Below are 18486 nucleotides of genomic sequence, written 5' to 3'. Positions count from 1 at the left end.
TGTTCCTGTGAAGCCAGGGAACGCAGCAGCCTGAGCTCCACTAAATATTTAATGGCCCTGTCTGATGGTCATAATCGCTTTTAAGAACAATAGATGAAAACAAAGGGCGGCTGTGAAAAAATGCGCCAGAGTTTGAAGGCCCACCTTGGAGTGACAGGACAAGCCGGTCTTAGGGAGGAGAGGGGCAAAAGGGAATACAGGATGAAAAAAAAGACAGACACTCAGAGCTATGAAAAATACATAACAGGTGACGATCAGTGTAAAAAGGGAATGGCATTTGACCCAGGAGTATAGAAAGTCCCATCACAGGCTACGCACGTAAGGGCTATTTTTGGAAGTGATCTACAGAAAGGAGCATACGAACTGCAGAAGAATAATACCAAATTAAGCTAGTTGACATCTATACAGGTTTTATCAATGCTTTTTTTTGCATTATGCATATATTGTAAATATCTTGGGTGTGTGTAGGTTTTGCAGTAATTGCAATACAAGGATTGAATTGATGTGCACTTTTGAAGATCAGTTTGGATGGATAACTGCTCTCTGCTAATACAGACACATATACACATCTTGGTGTGGACCTGATCATAAACTCAAAAATATGTTGCTTGTAGGATTCCACAAAACCCATCTTTAAAAAAATTTGAAATATCACTGATTCGTCGTGACCCAAAGGTAGTTTCAATAACAAAGAACAGTTACTGTCTGTCCAGGAGGCAAGGATGATATTCAGCTGCTCACGAGTCCATCATGAAATGGATGAAAATACATAGTATTGAGAGATGGGCTGCTATCTTTACAGATCTAAGTGAAAATGGATTTCTTTCATTTTCCGGGCTGACTACACCGAACATTGGAAGAACGTACAGAAGTGTCAGTCAAACAAAACTCGTCATGCACTGAAAAGCAGCGGATGGAAGGAGAAAGTTTACCACTGGCAGGTGATGCCAGATGGAAATACAGACAGCTCAATCATGGAGGAAGAGCTGGAACCAAAGTCCTTGTAGAATGGTAAATGGCCTGCATTTGTATAGCGCTTTACACTACATTCAGTCATTCACACACTGGCAATGGCAAGCTACGTTGTAGCCACAGCTGCCCTGGGGCGCACTGACAGAGGTGAAGCTGCCGGACACTGGCGCCACTGGGCCCTCTGACCACCACCAGTAGGCAAACATGGGGTTAGTATCTTGCCCAAGGATACTTGGCATGCAGCCAGGAAGCAGCCTGGGATCAAACCACCGACCTTCTGATTAGTGGCTGACCTGCTCTGCCACCTGAGCTACAGCCACCACCAAGTGTCACAGCATGGCACACACCTTGCAAGTCCTCTGTGCACTTATTTGAGCCGATATTTTGACACATTATCTTGATTACAGCCCCCCTCCATGTTTACTGTCTACTGATTTAATATTACATCTGTGCTGGAACTAGCATAGATATCACCGCTACATGTGCCATTGTTTTGTTTTCCAAACCGAATCTATGCAGCCGAGCTGATACCCTCATTTCAAAATTTAAGAAGCAATTACATAAAGATTTCAAGTCAGAGCTGAGAACAGAGAGACAAGTTGAGTAGGCTGGTGTGAGGCAGGGAGATGTAAATAACCAGACAAGGAGGAAAGAAGAGGAGGGAAACAACACAGGCAATCAGTGGGGAACGTTGTGTTTCTGTGCTGAAGGAAGACAGGCACAGAAAGGAAGAGGCAGAGAGAAAGAAACAAAAAAATACAGATAAAAAGAAGGGAAAGCCTAAGAAGCAAAGACACAGAGAAGAGGAATGATGGACAAGGAACAAGGAAGGGGGGGAAAAAAAGTTGTGACATGAAACAGGAGCAGGCAGCCAGATAACTAGAGCTTTTTTCTTCATGTCAATTAAAATAGCACCTTACAAGGTACACAGGAGAAAGAGGAGAAGAAAGTGGATGTAGCTGAGCTGAGGTGACAAAGAGGTCAACATTTCAGCTCACCCCTGTCGTTCTCCTGTCTTTCTTTCAGGGTGCTTTAGAGCCCACATCCACTGGTGCTGCACTGAACTGCTTCTCCTTTGAAAACTGAATGCAGGGTAACCTCTCCAGCTAACTCTCTGACTGTAAATGTGTGATCGTGGAGGACTGAAGGGAGATTGTGTGTGTGAGTATGTGGTGATGGCTGGTAGGTGGGGGTTTCCATCTCTGAGAAGATGAATCAAAGTGATGAACGGGACAGCTTTGAAAATTGGCAGTCCTATTTGGGGTTTTGTCAAAGGTCTGAATGATTTATTTGACAGGAAGTGATGACAAGGAGTATGCTCCATTTCCATGTTTCACATCCACATAAGCACAGCAAGCTAGGGGGTAATTTCAAGGAAATTTTGTGTACACGTTTTCCACGACGGCTCAAAGTAACAGAAAACGAAAGGCGCTGTGAGGACGGGGTTGAAAGCAGAAAAAAGGTCAAAACAGAGACTGAGGACAGAAAAGCAGGAGAGACAGGGGCAAGAAGTGGGAGAAAGCAGGGGCAAAGTGCGAGGGAGGCAGATGGAGAATAAGAAGCAGATAGGTTCACCTCTCATTAGCTCGCCTGCCACACACTACACCACAAAGCAATGCACCTCCCAAGGACATGAATTAAACACAGCGCCAACTACCTCAGAGAAAAGCAGCCCTGCCAGCACTTAGCCAAGCCTCATAAACAACAAGCTCGCATTTGTCACTTCCTCTTCACCCAACAAAACGACAGTAAATATAAATTACTTTTAAGTAGAGCTCATTCCTCGTCTCCCGCAGCATCCTGTTCTTGCTTCAGCAGCTGGTTTGAGCTAACATTACAAACCGACGGACAACTCAAGCAGCAGATTGAGGCCTAAAGGTGATTGTCACAGGGGAAGCCAGCATAAAAGTCCCACTGACTGCATTCATCAGTTGTCATTTCTTCATTTTCTTACAAATACATTTAATTTCATCAACTTGGAAACAGGAAAATTGTGGGGTCATTTAGAAAATAAAAAAATAAAAAACTACAAAATGATCTAAAATGCAGGTAGACATGTGTAGCTAAACCAACTGAAATGTAATAGAATTAATTGATGAGAAGCCAGGAAAAATAGAATTACATCCAGATGGTTCAGTGCAGCATGCTGCATTACTGGGAGGGCAACAAAAGAATGAAAACTGCACTGGTTATTGCACTAAACGGGTTGCTTTGTAAGAATGTGTCACTACAGGTATCAATGAAACTTATTAGATTGCAACAGGGTTGTGCATTCCAGCTCAATATTACTGCAGGCTGAGTCACTTTCAGGTCTTTGACAGGAAAGTTCTATGCTGGCGCCCACACTGTGCAGTAGTGTTATACTGAAACACGGCCATAAGATTGTACAGTTGGTGTCTTTGGATCATTTCATTCACAAATGTTGCATAAGTGATCCAAATTCCTCCTGGATGTTGAATAGGACAGCCAATTTATTATTTCGAAGTAACAGCATGCTCACACAAATGTTTCTTGTACATTTTGATATATGAAAAGAAATAATCTCGATTTTTCTATGTGCATTCTTCTGAAATACGAGTCAAAGACCAGTCATGGTGTTGTGGTAGTGGTAGACAGAGAATGGCAGGTACCTTTGAAAGGCATCAGATAAAAGGTAAAGGTCTTACTTGTAACAGGGCTTACAAAAAACATATATATAATCTGAGTACACTAGTGTGCTTACATCCAAACCTTACGCCCTTGAATTCTTCAAGCCCCTTAGCATGACCCGAAGCTCCCCCAAAAGCTCTCCATCACCCCTCTGCCTCTTTCTCATTACATGCCTATTCCTCAGCAGCTGGAATGCACTCTGCTTCTCACCTCAACCTCTCTCAAAAAAGGAGAAGATCAAAAACGAGGCAGACTGCTCAAATTCCTGACGTGCCAACAATGCCAAGGTTCATACAGCCATCTGCAGATCTATCATCTTGCCTGTGTGCTGGACTGGAATCACAAAAAACACAAAGCACCATCAACCGGAGGGACCAATCAAACTCAAACATTTGTGTCCGAAATCTTTTACTAAACTTTGCTGTTCTTTAAACCTGAGAAAATAAGGAAACATTTTCTTCCCCCTGTGGAAGTCTTCATGCATTTCCGTTGCAATCATCGTAAACATCTCGTTAGCATTCACAGTTGTGCCAGAGACCTGCCATTAATGCCTGCTATTGAACATAGCCTCTGGAGAAAACATAGGTTTGTTAATCAAGCGGAGACAAAACAATTACTAGAATCCGATAATCAATGTCTGCGGACACACAATAAATTCTGGGTGGCTGCTTGGGAGGAGGAAGAGGGGTGGGAAATGGGATCCTACTAATTAAAGAGAAACTTGCTATCTTTAGTTAATAGCTACACCGCCACACCGTTTAGCAAATCTGATTAAGCAGTTTGACATAGCCTATGTAATAGCCACTACACAGTTCTTTTCCCCCCATTGCCACTGCATGTCTGCTCAATTAGTACTTCACTAACAGTTTAAATCATTTGAAGAAGTCCCTTCGCCTTTGTGTTGCCACTGAGAGTTTGTAATGTAGTACACTAATGACTTGATATAATCAAAAAATTAAATGCCAGCTATATTAGTCTAAGATTAATGTGGATTGCAGATCATTTAAGGACAGATGGCACAACTGTTCTTAATGAATTAATATGGTAGTTGTACCATGGCAGAAAATAGAAAAGTGTGAATATTTTGCTAAAATAGCTTCCATCCGTCCTCTTCTGGGCACCGGAGGGGTCGGGGCCTATCCCAGCTGTCACAGGGCAAGAGGCAGGGTTCGTTCCAGACAAGTCATCATTCTGTTGCAGGACTAATACATAAAGACAGGCTACTATTCACACATACAGGAAGTTTAGAATCAGTAATTAGCCTTAGCCTATGCCCCATGTCTTTAGACTGTGAGAGTACCAGGAGGGAATCCAGACAGACACAGAAAAAACATGCCAACTCGACACAGTGAAGCCCCAGGTTGAATATGAACCCAGGAGCTTTTTGTGATGCGACACTACCGCACCGTCCAATGTTCTAAATGCTAAAATAGCTTTTAGAGAAGCTATCAAGAGGTCACTAGGGTTAGAGACACTGTGAAGCAAAGATATACCATTGAAAACCTAAACTGACACCTTCTTATTTATTTTATTGTTTGTAATGATTTTATGGTATTTTTAATTTGGTTGTTGTTTTGATCTGTGTTGTTCAGCACTTTGGTCTGCCTGGTGTGTTCTTAAAGTGCTATACAAATAAACGATGATGATGATGATGATGATAAATCTGGATTTGGCAGAAGGCACTGGACGGAAAACCTAATAGGATGCTGGGAATTATAGGTGAGATAAATCTGTCTGGATTTCTGAGAGGCCTGTGGACAGCTAATTGCACAAAATACACTGTGCAGCAGGAAGTTTAGGATAAGTAGCCTGGTATGAAAAGAACTATCATACAACGTTAGATTAACCTTAGATGTATGACCAAATCACCCTGAAAAACCTGTGGTGACACGGTGAAAGTCACTTTGATTAAATAATATTCCAAAAGATTTGAATAAACTTTTCATCAAAACACAACACTAAACGCAAGAATGCCATGGGTTTTTTACAACACAGCACAAAAGGTGACTGCAGCAGGAATAATGATCAACTGTACAGCCAGTCAAGCTGGCATGTCTCCACTTAGCACAATAGCAACCATAACTCTTCCATGATCAATAGATGTTCATGACTTGCTTTAAAGGTCCCATCCTCCACCTTCTTCCTATCCATCTATTCCTGCCTCATTTCCTGTCAACTCTTCTACCCTTTCTCATCTATAATTCTACCTCTGATGCTTCCTTACCCCATTCCTCCCCCTCCCTTCCTCCCCCTGTCTTTTCGTACCTACTTTTATTCCCTGCCCATTATTTTACTTTTAACTCTTGTTTGACTTTTATTTTGTGCTTTCCATCATCTGTACCAGTTTCTCCCACTACTACTCAGTATGTTCTGCCCCTCATTGCCCACCTCATCATTTCGTCCATATCCCTTTTTCATCTCCTTTCTTTAATTTCCTTACATATATATTTTTTTGCACCCACCCTTGCTTTTCCTCTATCCTCCATTTTCACCCATCGCTCCTCCTCCTTTGTCTTTTTAAAGGCTGTATTCTTAAACTTAACCCTGCAGTCTTTTCTTCTTCTTTGTCTTTTCCTCTGTTTTCATCACCGGCACCTTGCCATTACTGCTTCTCTGTTCTTTCTTTTTTTTCTTCTCTCTGTCATCTCCTTCCTTCTCAAATTTGCAATTTTTTCACCTTCCCTCCATGTTTTCTTTTGTCCACCTTTTCTCCCCCTGTCCCTCATATCTCTCTCCAGCTGGTTCTCTTTTTCCATCTGCCATTTCTCCTCCTCCCAAATGTAGTGTCTCCCCTGCTCTCCAGCAATCTGCAGTTCACAGGTTTCCCAGGGCACATTGTTGCATCCCAACGGAAGCTTGCACAGCATTCTCCCATAAATAATTGAAGAGGCCCCACATGGCCAGGCACGCTCAGTCTAAATGGATTATTCTGGGAGAGATCAATGCCGGCCTGTGAGGGTTTTATTAGGGCCTCCAGATGAAATGTACAAGGCCACCACCAGTGCTATCCTCTCTCTGTCTTCATTCAGCCCTCCTATTGTGTGACATGCTCTCTATCTCCTTCCTCACCTCACAAGCATCTTCAGCCATCCACCTACTCCCGGTGATGACTACACCACGCCCCAAAGGTACCACAACCGGTGTGTTACATTACACCTCTGAATGAAACCTAAATGACTATCCACAAAAGGATATGAATCACTCATTCTTTGTCAATCCTTTGACTATAATGCTGGCGAGCAGTAAACAGGCGAGACAGTGTTTTATTATTCTTGCTGTTGTCACAATGCATCAGCCTCACTGACCCATACCAACATCAGCTTCCCCTCACTAGCTTGGCAGGAAGCATCCAGCGATACCCAGTGGTGTAGTTATGGGCAAGACAAGTGGGGAGGTGAAATGCTGCTGTGACCTTCAAGAGACACAGCCCCCGGGAGGAAAATTGTTTTCCCAAAGGACATTTACATGTATCCAGTGAGAGGTTTCCTAATTGTCTGATTTCCTGAAAACATCCTGCCAAGCTCACAGCCATCGATGTTTTGTAAGTTGTGTATCTGAGAATTTTTATTGGTTAAAAGAGACGAATAAAGCAACATTTCTGTTCATTTTTTACTTAGTTCTCAGGAAATCTCAGTTGTGCATTATATCCAATCCCATTACCTTTGTGAACCCCACACGAAAAATGAATGGACTAATTCCTTTTACAGGTGTTTACGTGAGTCAGCAATGAGCATGTAGCATCTTTAGAGTGCTTGGAGTGCAACTGGAGATATGACAAATGTTTTGAGAGACAGTGGTACGTTCAAGAGAAGAGCCCCCCACGAGCTTGGGTTTTCTAAGACTACAGATTACCACTGTAGTCATCTTTAACGACCTGTTTTAAAGTGTGATGCTTGACATACTGCTTTATTGATGTTGGTAGGGTGCTGGTGCAATGCCAGTTCTGTCATGATGCCTTTTGAGAACCACTCTATATTCCATCAGGTTTGAGAATCAGACGTCACTTAGCATTACAGGGAAAGCTGGGTAAGAAAATTGGACTTTTTCATATGACTGCATCTGTGAATGAGAGGGAATTATTGTGTTAGCCCCTTCCATGGCCACAGATATCAGTGGTATAAGTGATTTCAGCATTTTTTGGTGTCAACTTAGCTACAGCACCTGTGTTTGTTTTGTTGGAAATACATGAAACTATAGGTAATATAACACATCCATACCACAAAGGCGGTATATCTCATGATGATATATTTTGGCATAATTCTTACCAGTGAAATTAAACAGCATAATGAAACCATACTGAAGCAAAATGCAAAACTAGTACAACATACTTCCTCTTGTCACTATAATCTTTACACATTATTTGACTGGGTTTGTGACGTGAAAAGACCCTGCTTTACGAAGTAATCTGTTTGTTTGTTTTTTTTTAGATTAAGCCTAACACATTAGACAAGAAGGGGAAGGCCCAGAGGCTTTTAACCCCATCCCTCACAAGTGATTCCTTTCCTTACTTGGAATGAAGGATAACATTTCAATTATTCCAGGATCAGACAACATCTTCCTGCTTGACATGTTAGCTGTGCTGGGAAAATGCATACATATCAAAGCCATTAAAGTGTCAAGCCCAATGGTAGGCTCAAACCAGGTCAGAATGTTCATGGAAACGTTTTGAATAGTGCATTTTGCCCCCATTCTGACAGTCAACTTTCTCTAAAGAGCTTATATCTCAGCTGTTTGAAATGACAAATTCAGAGGATGCAAGGACATTTCTTTCTTTGCTGTTAGAATATTCCAGAACTCATTAGCATATTTCAGGACCATATGCTTTCTGACAAGATTTACTGTACAATAGGGCACAGTTGAAACACAAGGCTGATTCCAAAATGCGCTGTCACATTATTCTATCCTTCCCAAGTTTTTCTTTAATAAGTTAATCACCTCTGGAGTGGCAGTCAGCAGTTGTTTGGTTCTAGATGTCAATCGTGTTTTACGCTATTAACGTGCATTTAAATTACTTTGGTTTATTTACAGAGATGCAGAGATGAAGGCGAATGGACACTGAAGCTGACATTTTGTTACCTAGAATTTCAAACTCTGCCACAGGTGGGGCAGGAGGGGGGGTGGGGGGGTGGGGAGGAGGAAAAAAACAGCCCATTGTTTATCTGGAGGTGACAACTAACAAGCACTCTCCTGGTAATTAGACTGCCTCAGTGCACATGGACGAAACGCTCCATGAAGGGTGCCTATGATTTAATATTTTCTTCTCTCTCTTTTCTTTCTGGTGTTACTTTACAGCATCTGAGTTTCCATAAATAGCTCTACCAGCCCTCCACATCCATTTTCATTTCACTTGCGTTAATAGCGTGACCAAAAATTTTGGTTTGGTGGCTTTTGATGAAACTGCAGAATATGGCTCATCTTGTAATAAAATCATATGTTTATGTGCGTGAGTCTGTAGGTGCTTGTCTGTCGCTCTACATATTTGCAAGTCCAGTGGTGATTTTTAACAGCCGTGGCCTCACTCGTGTGCCTGAAAGTATCTTGACTGTACAGCTGGCGACAGGCAAGTATATCTGAAGCATATTTCAGCAGGAGCAAACAACGGATGCTAACATGCCATCCTATTACATATTTCATGCATTCATAGAGCCTGAATATTAAGCTAACATACTCTTCTATTACAACATCTTTAATGCTCTGCACTCACTGGTCTCACTGGTTGTGTCAATGAGGGTTTCACCTTGCACCTCAGCCACCTGATCTTGAACAAGAGGAGTATCAAGACATCCAGCAACAATATTATTTGTTAAAGAACAGTCCTCACTGACTTTATCCAAATCTTTGATCCTTGATCTGTTAGAATGACCTCTTTTGCATGTCTAACATGGGTATTTGACTGCTCCATGAACACACATTGGATGCTGAAGAACTGCATAAAATGTGTTCTCCAATTAAGTATGAAAGGCTGTTCTTCCACAGGCCTGTCAGACAGGAAAGACTGTACTCTGCATTAGTGATCATTGGGTACCACTGCATCTTAATATTAAGAGGAGGACAGAAACATAGCGACACATCTTTCTAAAAGATGGATCTGAATTAGAAATTAGACTGAAATATTAAAATCATACAAATAATAGCCAAATGAATCCCAAGGGTGCTGTTCTGCCTAAAAAAAGATGAGGGAATACAAATCTGTATGTGTGCATGTCTTGCTCTGTGTGCTAAGCTGCATCACATTATTTGTTTCATCATTACGAAATCAGCTCTGCATATTTCTAAATCTTCCTTGCAGAAATCAAACTTTTGACTGTTACTGGAAAAGAAATGTGCATAAAATGTGAAAAATGTAAAACTCAAGAGGCACGTGGTTTGTTGCTTGAATAAATGTGTGGTAGCATAAGTCAGAATATAATTTAGGAAGTATCGTGGGCTATTTTAAGTGGGGGGCGAGGGGTGCGTGCTTCTTCTTCTTCAGCCCACTGGTGGCTGTTAACCTGACTTGTTCTGATGTTTCTGGGCATTGTGTTTTGCCCGTGTGGAGGATGGGGCGAGGGGGCGGGAGTCACTCCAAATTTCTCATGTGACGGAGCATAACAGGGAATTGTAATACACAGCAACATCATAAATTTGATTACATTACATAGCACCGCGAGCCTGTGAGCCATTTCCAGGCACCATAAAAAAGCTATAACTAAGTTACCACTGGTACAGAGAAAAATGAATAAAGCCATTTTCTTTTAACAACCCGGGCGCGGGCGAGATATTGTTCTCTCCTCTGGCTTTAATGAGCTTTGCTGACCCGCGATGCGCTCATTGCGATCGAAACAAAGAGATGGAACAAGATGGGAAATGCACAACTTCGTGAAAATGATAGACTAAATTGTTTTGTGCCAAATATGGCAAAACCAAGCTCCAAATAAAAATATGCTATTAGAAATAAAAAAAAAATGCTGTTAGAAATAAGAAATCGCCTAAAAAGTCTATCCTTGCTCTCATGAATAATAAAAAGAATGAATCCGAATGATACATGATGTGTTTGCTTTGCTTTTATAAAAATATTAAACTATGAGAGGAATCATCCAAATCTTATAAAACTTAAAAAATGGTTACTCAGTTTGTAGTCCGTGTCCCGGTGACTGTTTATGTATATATATATATATATATATATATATATATATATATATATATATGTATATATATATATATGTGTGTGTGTGTGTGTGTGTGTGTGTGTGTGTGTGTGTGTGTAAAACCAGCTTTTTACATTTTTAGATATGTCTTCAGAGGCTAAACACAAGGTATTTTACGTCAAATGTCAACGGGAGCGACAGGATCTACAGACGGGAGCAAATTCCAATCGTTTCGGAGTTTCCAGCTTCAGCAAGGACGTTACTGGCAATTAGACAAAGTCAGTGTCATTGCTGTGCTGACTCCACCTCGGTGGCTCTGTGGAAAGCTCAAGCGACGCACCTCGAAACGAGCCCAAATACGTTCTACAAGCCAGAGGCAACGTGATGCGCAAAAGCAAAAGCCCGTCCAGGGGCGCAGACCAAACGCCGCTCTCAAAGTCCAACACTTACAGGTCACGCTTGAATACTGATCAAACAAGAGATCCACAGAGAGAAAGGGGAAAGAGATACAGGGGACAGAAATGATCGAAAATAACATTTTTATGGTCGATGCCTACGAGAAGAGCTGGATGTGTCCTGGTCTGTGGGCATGCCTATATAGCCGGATTCTAACGAAACGCCTGTCACGATTGACTTGGTCAATGAAACACCCCCCTGTGGAGATGCACTTGCTAGATGGAGAACCCCCTCCCACCACACACACACACACACACACACACACACACACACACACACACACACACACACACACACGCGGAGAGAGAGATACAGAAAGAGAGAGAGAAAGCGAGAGAGACACACCCCCGCCCGAAAAAACGAATGATTAAGAAATATGGGAAATGTTCCAAAGAAGCTCTATGCTGCGTAAAGAGGAGTAAAAGAAGACCTTAAAGAAATCCTGCTTCGCCTTTCTGCTGCAGAACCACCCAGGCTTCTTTTTTCATTTTGTAATTAAGTGAGTGGGAGAGCAGAACAGAAAAGGGAAGCAGTGCCTGTTGCGACCGTCGTTCGTGAACGTATCCCCGTTATTTAAGCGGCAGATATGCTCTGCCACTATAGCAACACCTTTGCGAGGGCAGAGTCGAATCTCCCGCTGAGTCCGGGACTTTCGAGCATCTCGTTCCGTCGCTAAGCCCCGTTTCAACTTGAACGTGCTTTCTTGCAGTATTCTGAAACGCTTTCTTTGGAGACTTGCCTTATGCTCTGTGCAGGTGTTAAAACGACAGGACAGAAGAGGTCTGTGCGCTCCCAGACCCCATGCCTGATGCTCCCCCCCCTTTCTTTTACACACAGATAAAACCATGACATTAAAACCAAGGTCTAGTGGAAGAAAAGTAGCCAAACACTGTTCGGGAAAACAGGCTGAGAAGTCTGCCTACCTTTTGTCGGTGTCGGAGTTCCAGCTTTTATTTATTTTTTCTCTCTCTCTCTCACGCTCTCTCTCAGCTCATAAACCCATCACATCTTCATGTTTAAAACAAACAATAATCCCCGGGTTTGTGTTAAATATGTTCGTCCCCGCGGCAGGTCCAGTCAGGAACCGTACACGGGTTCCCCTGCCGGCTTAAGTAGTGATTTTAAAATCCACCCAAGAGCGCAGGATGCTCAGGACGCGCCTGGGTACGGCAGGAGGAGTCGTTCCCTCAGCAGCAGCCGCCGTGCGCACTTGGAGAAACCAGAGCTCTGTCTGTGCAGAGAAGCTGAGGGAATGATGTCATGCGTCCGGCCCTCCCTCTCCAGCCACCACTCAACTGAAGGCTCTCTCTGTCTTCTCTCCCCCCTCCTCTCATTGCCCCCTTCTTTTATAAAACTACTTTAACATTCTAACTTTATTATCATTACCTTTGTTGGTGTGTTTATTTAATTAATATTTTACTCATTAGCGACTATACATGAAAACTGCTCTAAAAAAGGAAAAATCTAAATTTTTACAATGACCTATTTTGACCTATTTTAACTCAAGATAATTCAGAATTATAATACAACTTTTCCATATATTCCCTAAACAATATCGTTGAGCAGTGGAGTAAAAAACGGGACTTTATGCGTAAGAAGAATTTTTTTTAGAATGCAGGTTTTTGCAGTGCTCTACTCGCTATGATGAAGTCATACAGTTTTTCCCCGCCTTACTAAAGGTTTCATCCAGTAGCATCACCAGCCTGCCTTTACCCGCCATAAGAGGGAAGGTAAGGTAGCATGAAACAGGCCAATGCCTACAGCGCACTGCGTCATGGCAACCGCCCCCTACTTGGTGCAGCAGGGGTATCTTAAAGATAAAGCATCATCTCTTCGTATCAGACTCAAAGGATAAGCTCGTGTGTATATCAAATATTACACTGCGAATGCAAACAATCCATCTCACTGGACTGTTATTTACCCATTTATTTAAACGAGACTGTGGATAAATTGTGTTCTAGTACACACATATTTTTAAACTTCTAAAACACAGTTAACAATAAGTTCTCCATATGATATGAATTTCCTCCCCAGACGATGTAAGGGCAAAATACAAAACTGCAACTACAAGGTGTGACTTAAGAAATGTATTAAACAGAAGCCAGTGTGTGATTCGTTAATATTATAAAATTATTTTTGTTTGGGTTTACTGCAAAACCTTCACAATAGGTAAGAAGACAATGAGGTATTTTCTGCACTTTGCTTCTGACTGCTAAACCCCCCCCCCCCCCAGAAAATGAACAAAAACAGACTGATAAGGCCCAAGAGGACATTTAATCAATCAGCTTCAGTTGCAGGTTTTAGTTAATCAGATATTTTAAGTGACAAAGCTGCCTTCCTCAACTTTGTCTAGTGCCACAGATGCTCTTACAGGGACGACCTTAAATTTAACCTCCTGGAGCCCAGCCACTCATACTTCTCCTAATGCATGGAGTTGCTCCTTGAAGGAGGCACTTAGCCTCAAGTGGCCAAGAAATGGCAGCTGATGGACACTTGAAAACACAGGTTTTGTGTTCAATACATTGCTGCCTTCTATCAGACCATCTTTCCTATCATGCTGTTTTCTGTATTGTGGTGATAGACACACTCTCACTTGTTGTCACCAGTGGATTTTATATTTATATCTATATCTATCTATCTATCTATCTATCTATCTATCTATCTATCTATCTATCTATATATATATATATATATGGCATCTGTTTGATGCCAAGGGCTAATTCTTGACCTTTTTGATTCCCCTCAGCTTCATGTTCACAACATACTAATATGTACACTGAAGATGTTTTAACATTCTCAGTTTCTCAGAAAAAGGAGAATAGGAAACCACTGATAACAGAATTATTGCCCTCTTTTCATGTGTATGTATATCAGTTATACAATTATGTTTATGGCCTGTTAAACTTTTATTATAAAGAATAAGAAAGATTGTTTCCATCTGTTAATACACCTGTATACAATGCAAATAAAATATGAAAGAGGAATAAAATGCATAGCTATCCAAAGCCAGGAAAAATATGGACATTCATCCTCCTTCAGTGCACTTCATCCTCACCAAAGATTTACTCTGATCCCCATTTTTCAGTCTACAAAGGACAAAAGATGCAATGCATTATGATCCAACCCCTGCTGGATACACTGCATCAAGCCAGATAGAAGTAGAAATACACAGCTACATGTTATAGCTGTGTACTGTGACAGTGTCAAAAATAAGTGGAACAACTGCTATGTGGACTATTCTCATTTGCTTTGCTGTCAGTCTCTTAGAAGACAAAGAAATTCTTTGTAGTGAAGTGAAACAGAGTGTTTAATACAATGAGAACTGTCCACTGTCTGCACTTCTCATGCTGCTTTCTTGAACTTTAATTATTTTTTAGCTTTGTTTTCCTCTTTGGGGTGAACAATTGTCACTCAATTCCTGCTTTTCAGTGACCCAGCAGTCTTCCTACAATTACCGTCACCACGGTCTGACTATGCACCATTGTTTTTTTGTTTTTTTTTTCCTTTTGGTGGACTGCATGTAATCACATTTCCATACCTGGCACATCCAAGATTTTTCTCCACACATTACAGACTTATAGCAGTAGTTTGACTCATTTCTGTACAAGGGGGAAAAAGAGTCCTTCTCTGGGACTGCATCATCCTTCTCAAACACCTGCCCTCGCTGCTGCACCTCAAATGCAACCTCTCTGCTCAGCCTGCCTTCTGTTGCGTTCTAGTCTGCTTACTACTGGTCCTTAAGACTGCAGTAAGAGCCTCTAAACCTGTACAAGTGAACAATGAAGTTCCTTTTGCTTTCAGTGGGCTCAGATGATCCCTAATAGTTAGAAACTACTGTGAAAACTACAATGTTTCCTAATATGAACATTATGTACATCTGCTGTTCAGTGGAAGTTCAGTCAATGCCTATAGTTTACAACTGCATAATTAATTAATAATTATAATAATAATAAGCGCTCTGATCTTGTAACAATGTACATGCTTTTTCATCCCTTATACAAGCCACACATTAATCGACTTCACAGATAAAATGTAAAGTTGGGTTCTTACACTTCTGCCCAGCCCATGGTGTGCATGGGGGCAACACTTTTTTTTGGTGTTCTTTCCGAGTTATGTTCTAGGCAACACATGTTGTGTAAAAATACCACCTACAGCTGGTATATAATACAGACTGATTATGTGTTTCTCAGACCATGATATCTTGACTAGAGTTGGTGCACGTTGATGTTTGCTTGGTGTTTGCTGCTTGAAGAATAATCAAATAGCATTATTTCACCTGAAGACGAGTGCTTTTTTCAGGACTGTCTGGACCATTTAATATCAAACATAATTTGCACCTGGATCCTCTGTATGCATCCTGTGTTTGCTGCTGGGTGCTACAAGAAATTACATACTCTTTGGTATCTCAGCTCCTCGACCTGATGGATTCATTTTACTCACAGCCACTCATTTGGATTTTACTGTCTATCCAAAATATTTAAAGTAGAACAAAAAGTGATCGGTTGCCTAAGCGAAGCACATTAATTGTCTTATTGAACTTATGTGATAAAAATTTTAACAGTCATAAAGTTAGCATGGTTTTGTAAAGACTAGACTAGAGAGTGTGCATGCACGGGTGCAGTTAAGGCCTTTTAAAGATGGCAGTCCTCAACTAATTTCTGCACGATCTGGCAAAACAGAGGCAAGGAAAACATCCATCAATCCATCAGTAAATAAATAAAAAAAATATAATTTGTGGGCCCAGTGGATCAGATTCCTAATCTAGGAAGTATGGAAGCCTTTCTCTACCCGCGTAGCTGGACATGACCTTTAAGCCAAGCTAAAGCATTTAAGTTCCTCGGAATGATCATTTGATCATCTTTTTCTTATCTTTGCTTTTACTTTAGATAATTGGACGTTCCTTTGATAACATCTGCTTGCACAAGTAAGGGGACACCAGACACTGTGAGCCAAAAGCCAATAGGACAAGCACTTGGAAGTGAGCTGATGATGATCCAAATATGCAGCATGCATTTGAATATTCATGTCTTGGTGTCTCAATTAGTTTTGTTCTCACATGATTCTCCTGCTCTTCACTGCAGTAAAGAAGTATATCATGAAATAAGAAAAGAACAACCCGTTCTAAAATTTGCAAATGGAGATATCTGTTGAGGCTGCTACTAAAACTTAATTTGCTATGTTTCCGTGCGTTCAATTTACCTCGGCGAGACCAATCATTAAAGCAGTTAAGGGAATATTCTCCTGGCATACTGTCTGTTGTAACCTTGCCATGTCTTTGAGGTGGATGAGTCGGAGAGAACCACAGTAATAATAAAAAAAATCAGCTTCTACAAAGTATTAATAGACATCAGTCACACCACTGTGTCTCAGCAACAGTAGCTTTTTAAGGGTTGCATCATCAGCCATGAAAAGACTATAGCTGAATTCTATTTGGGTTTTAATATAAATGTTTCTCTTAGTTAAAAGAGCAGAATTTTGCCTCGAGTATTAAAAAAAGACCATAACATCAGTTTTACACTATGTGGCAAACTCCAATCTGCTTTGAGTTCAATGGAATAATGTTACCTAAACAGCAGAAGGAGCTCATAACAAAATGAAATTATCCCAGTGAAACTGATATTCACTGTCATACAACCAAACTTAATAACAGAATTTTCTGTTGCTATTTATCTGAGGAAGGCTGAAACAGTTCCGGACACTTGATAGGTGGCATTGTTGGGGGCCAGGTGAGTCTCCCTGCATCCTCATAAAATGATTCTTCTTTTTTGTCTTTCTCTATTACTGTCAGCTTTCCTCATGTCTAAATAAAGATAAAAGAAATGATCCACTCTCAAAAACAAGTGAGCCTGCGTCTTGTCTTTAATTTTCTCACAGCACCTTTCTGCTCCTCCAACTTCCATTCTTCAATCACATTTTTTCATTTTTTTCATTTTTTTTTGCACTCAACACTGCTTAACTGGCCTCACTTCTCCATAACTCCTTTTTTTCCTCTCTTCCTCTGTACATTCACCATTGTGTGGGAAATAGACGCCAATCAGAGTGACTGGGTGAGTGGTTTAATTAGAGGAGATATAGTGTTCTGTCACCTTGCACTGAGCACCCGCAGTCAAGAGCCCCTGACTTGAAGAAAAGTCAGACAAGGCCATTCATTGATTGGTGATTTCAGGATTGTTACTTAATCTACAAGATACGAGGGAAGAGCTTTGACTTAGATTAAGGATAAAGGTAATTCACTGCAATGGAATTTGCCTTGCCAAAGCAGAGCCTGTTTGCAATTATGCTAGTCTAATTTTATCAGACAGACAGACAGCAGGCCCAAGAATGCTGTAAAACAAATTAAGTAAAACTGTTGCATTGTCTCTTTAGCTTTAATCAGTGCCTCTGTTTTGTTTGTACAGGCTGTTTCCTATACACCATTAATTTTGTTTGCACTGGTGTTTGACACAGTAAATAACCTCAAAAAATTAAAAAGGCATAAAACAAACCTGGAATTCTAAAGATGTTTACAGACAAAACTTGAACTTAACACAGATAATTGTGGGCATTTGTGACATATTTCACTCATCATTTAACCTCTCTCTTTCTCAAGGTGTCAGAATGATAAGCAAAACACTTAAAAGAAATAGCCAAGCAGCTACACCCACAGTACCAGAAGACGAAAAAGAAACACCAAGCACCAAATCAAAATGGGGGTAAATAAACAGCTGAAACTAACACACCATTTTCCATCAATAAGGAGAACTTGGCCTCAAACACACAGGCTACATACTGCTAAGAACAATGGTATTGTGGCACCAGGGTGCCCCTCTCCCCCAGCTCAAGTACTCCCTGGCCTGACTGCTGAGTGGAGTCAGCTGCAAAGGGTGGCACCTATAAGGCAGGCGTGAGAGAGTGCAAAACCCACCCACACAATAGGCCTAATAGGCTAAAGTGGCACTCCGCTTGCTGTATGCTCCTTTGGATAAAGTGTCCCACAAATGAGATATCCACCTCCCAGCTGTCTGGGTGGCCTTTGATTCAGTAACTAAGGGCGAGCCATCTCGACAATATATATGCATATATAGAAATACATCCTGCTCTGGTACTTTAAAGAAATGAACCATAACTAAACACTTTCTATGCAGATAAATGAGTTATCCCCACCTTTCTGTGCTATACTTATCACAGGGGGAAATAAGTTGTTTCTTTCCTACATTAACATTTAAGACTATTTGAATCACCGCCACCTAAAATATTAAAGGGATCCCAGAGATGTAAAGTGTTATCAGGATTGAGATTGTTA

General features: G+C 41.1%; 1 protein-coding gene across 9 annotated transcripts in view; it reads right to left on the bottom strand.

The window, feature by feature from the left end:
- Positions 1-12425, bottom strand: part of ptprsa (protein tyrosine phosphatase receptor type Sa) — a 241846-nt gene extending 229421 nt beyond the window's left edge. For all 9 annotated transcript variants that reach the window (XM_086263230.1, XM_086263221.1, XM_086263226.1 and 6 more), the window contains exon 1: positions 12128-12425. The gene's annotated coding sequence lies outside the window, so the exon portion shown is untranslated. The remainder of the gene's footprint in view (positions 1-12127) is intronic.
- Positions 12426-18486: the final 6061 nt, after the last annotated feature.

Source organism: Aulonocara sp. 'chitande type north' Nkhata Bay, linkage group LG15 (assembly GCF_057382095.1).
Source record: "Aulonocara sp. 'chitande type north' Nkhata Bay isolate Kocher_YH1m ecotype deep benthic linkage group LG15, A_spYH_male_GT1.1, whole genome shotgun sequence".
NCBI lineage: Eukaryota > Metazoa > Chordata > Actinopteri > Cichliformes > Cichlidae > Aulonocara > Aulonocara sp. 'chitande type north' Nkhata Bay.
This window is presented reverse-complemented; position numbering and strand designations above follow the sequence as displayed.